At 48.4% G+C, this 3,975-nt stretch overlaps 1 protein-coding gene across 1 annotated transcript in view; it reads right to left on the bottom strand.

Annotated features, from left to right (window-relative positions):
* Window positions 1-2,824: 2,824 nt before the first annotated feature.
* Window positions 2,825-3,975, bottom strand: part of med27 (mediator complex subunit 27) — an 87,112-nt gene continuing 85,961 nt past the window's right edge. The window contains exon 8 of the mRNA XM_062543529.1: window positions 2,825-3,975. This exon is cut by the window's right edge and continues 162 nt beyond it. The gene's annotated coding sequence lies outside the window, so the exon portion shown is untranslated.

Raw genomic sequence — 3,975 nt, 5'->3', positions numbered from 1 at the left:
TTTCTCTATAGACGTGTCAGAACAGACTGGGACATAGATAGGGTCACAGCTCTGGAAAAAATGAAGAGGCCACTGCCGACGATCATATTAAAAACGAAAAGGCCACTGCAAATTTCAAAATGACTATCAATGTAACAGTATGTTACTCAGCAACCGTAGGATGACATCAGACAAATGTGCAGTGGTCTGTTATTCTTCGTCCAGCGCTGTGTCTCTATGTCCAGAGTTCTCCCTGTGTAACACTCTTGGACATGGTGCTTAAATATCATTTCATTCCGCTCATGAAATCTCATTATTGTAAATGTTTTTGAATAGAAATGTTGGTGGTGGTTATTATAAAGGATTACATTACAAAAATCATGATCTGATATGGATGTGACTTTAATACAAAAGGCATTGTGTAGAATGTGCTCGGCCCTGTTGAAGCAGCATTTTATGGGTGTGTTTGGTGTGCTAATGTATACAGGGAAAGAGGAGTGGAGCTATTTAGCTCTTGTACAGCATGAGTGTGTTATTGACATGGAGGGGTGATTTAGTGGATGGCTGAACAGAAAGTGAGAGAGAGAGAGAGAGTGTGTGTGTGTGTGTGTGTGAGAGAGAGAGAGTGTTTGTGTGTGTGTGTGTGAGAGAGAGAGGGATGCAGGGTACATGAATCACTGCTCTCCTTAACGTCTGGCCTTGCTGCCATTTGTCTCTACCCCTTCTGGTTCTCCATTCATCAATCACACGATCAGCGTGTGTGTGTGTGTGTGTGTGTGTGTGTGTGTGTGTGGGGTGGAATGGGGGGCACCAGCAGGACAGGTGTGCTGGAGGTTGGCACTGTGTCCTTTTTCCCTTGAGAGATTGTGTGTGTGTGTGTGTGTGTGTGTGTGTGTGTGTGTGTGTGTGTGTGTGTTGGAGGGTGGCAGAGAGCTGCGCTGAGGTCACACACCCCGTGACACACAGGGAGGGAGGAAGTGACCCGCGACGGCCGCCCCAAGGGGCCCCAGCACACCTGCTCCGCTGGACACCGAGAACCAGGCCAGGTGACGGAGGGACAGCGCGCTCCCAGCACTCCCGCTCACTCACCTGGGTCACATGGGTGTGTGTGTGTGTGTGTGTGTGTGTGTGTTGTGTGTGCGTGTGTGTGTGTGGGGGGGTGGGTGTTGTGTGTGTGGGGGTGGGTGGGTGGGTGTTGTGTTGAGTGTGTGTGTGTGTGTGTGTGTGTGTGTGTGTGTGTTTGGTGGCAGAACAGAGCAATCCACCTGAGTTTAGGGCTTCCTCACGCTCCACCTCACTGCCCCACCCATTTCCCACACACACACACACACTCACACACACACACTCCTGAGACCTGGGCCCTGCCTCATAACACACACACACATAAAAAAACACATGCATTATTCAGGGCCAAGATGGAGCCCAGCTTAACGTGTAATGGCGTGCTCCCCTCCCCATGCCAGCTTAGCGTGGCGTGGCGTGCTCGGGCGCCCCTCCCCATGCCAGGGCTCCGCAGCGCCACTCAGGGGCACCGCGCTGGCGCACGTGGCTATTTCCGTCGCCTTAGCGGGCGGTTTGTCTCCGACCTCCAGTATTAGTTTGTCACCCCGCTCTAAATGATGCATGCGGCAGGCTGGGGCAGTGTGTGTGTGTGTGTGTGTGTGTGTGTGTGTGGGGGGGGGAGGAACGCTCCTGCCGTAATTTCTAGGTCAACAAGGTCCGCGTGTATACTTGATTAATTTTTGAGTTCCTCTCTTGAAAAGGCTTCCTTGGGAGGGAGTGTGTGCTCAGGATGGCCATGCATAATTCATCCACTGTACTGTACGTACACTTTGTAGTTTTGGGTGGGCATGCACACATACACACACACGCAAACACACACGTACACACACACACACACACATACACACACACACACACACACGTACACACACACGTACACACACACACGTACACACACACACACACACACACACACACACACACACACACACACACACACACACACACACACACACACACACACACACACACACACACACACACACACACACACACACACACACACACACACACACACACACACACACACACACACTTCAGCGTGTGCTACCGCTGGTGCTGACACTTTCGCAAGCGCTTTTTAGTTCACTGGTGAAAACTTCACCCCAGATACGAAAATGGCTGACATTCAAAAAGTTCTCGCGCGCTCACAGCAGTGAGCTGGAAAACAGCGCAAAAGGCACTTTTCTGCTCTCGCACTGTTCCACTCACACACACACCACGTGCCAACGCCCAGAGAGGAGAGGCGCGGCCTCACACAGGACAAGTTCACAACACACACCTGTGTTTAACCCTGCCGGGTGCTTTGTTACACACACCTGTGTTTAACCCTGCCAGGTGCTTTGTAACACACACCTGTGTTTAACCCTGCCAGGTGCTTTGTAACACACACCTGTGTTTAACCCTGCCAGGTGCTTTGTTACACACACCTGTGTTTAACCCTGCCAGGTGCTTTGTTACACACACCTGTGTTTAACCCTGCCGGGTGCTTTGCAAGACATAGGCCTTGTTTGTAAGACACCTTTCTCTCACCTTAATATATTATTAATAATATTAATTAATTAAATTTTTCTCTCACCTTTTTAATAATATCCCCAGAGGTCAGTTTCTAAAGTCCTTCTTTCTCCTTTTAAAATGAATAAAAGAATGAAAGTGATAAGAATTTTGAGGCACTGTGCTTTTAACGTTTTTAAATGTACATTGACCTCCCATATAACAATGATTATATGAGTGCATTTGTAATTGAAAGAATGAATCATACGCACTGTTTATCAATGGGGGAAAAACGTAATTACTCCACCATAACAAAGTGTATTTACAGGACACAAGAGACATTAACATGAAGTCACCAGTGATCATTGAAACAGGAAATGAATACAATAACAGTCATTTACAAAAGAAATCTACTCGTTTATTTGATCATCCTTTTTCTTAACCTTTTGAAAAGTACACACACCCACTCAGAGCACCCAGTCGCAAAGCCTCTTAAAGCAGCGCGCCTGCTTTACATACAGAAAAAGAAAAACAACTTTGGCCAGCGTTTCCAGGGTGGATGATGAAATATTGAAAAGTGTTCCTGTACAAATGGGACTGCTGCAGACACACTAGCAGGGAGCGATCAAGGGAAAGCACGAGAGGGGGAGGGAGAGAGAGAGAGAGAGAGAGAGAGAGAGAGAGAGAGAAAGAGAAGGAGGGGGAGGGAGAGTGAAGGAGGGAGAGAGACAGAGAGGGGGGAGAAAAGGTAGAATAGAAAAAGAAAGAGTGACAGAGAGCGAGCAAGCAAGAGAGAGAGAGAGTATACAAAAAGAGTATAAAAAAGTGAGAGGGGGAAAACACTCTCTCCAAAATATTTGGTGCGTGAAGTTATGGGGCGAGTGTCAGCTCTGAAGAACGTTCTTTTGTACACACACACACAGACACACACACACACACACACACACACACACACGTGAAGTTATGGGGCGAGTGTCGGCTCTGAAGAACGTTCTTTTGTATTCAAAAGTGGCAGGCAGAAGGGAACACATGGAAATAGGCCGCCCGAGAATTCCAGTGCCCAAATAAAAACATCATGGTCATGAAACAATAAATATGTTTGGATGTGTGTGTGTGTGTGTGTGTGTGTGTGTGTGTGTGTACGCGGTAGGAGTGCTGAGTGACTGAAAGAGGCTGGCTGAGCGGTATTTTTAAACACACGCCGTGTGTGTATCAACACACACCGCAGTAGTCTGTACACCAGAGGGTACAGAGCAACAAGCAGAGGAGTGTGTGTGTGTGTGTGTGTGTGTGTGTGTGTGTGTGTGTGTGTGTGTGTGTGTGTGTGTTGGAAAGCTTCTGCGTTTTTCACGAGACGGCGCTGAGCTCTGCTGGGTTTCTGAAGCTCCTCTCAGTGGGTTCCACGGGTTCTGCTGGGGAGAGGCGGAGGGGGTCGGGTCA

This window comes from Sardina pilchardus, chromosome 8 (genome assembly GCF_963854185.1).
Source record: "Sardina pilchardus chromosome 8, fSarPil1.1, whole genome shotgun sequence".
Classification (NCBI taxonomy): Eukaryota; Metazoa; Chordata; class Actinopteri; order Clupeiformes; family Clupeidae; genus Sardina; species Sardina pilchardus.
This window is presented reverse-complemented; position numbering and strand designations above follow the sequence as displayed.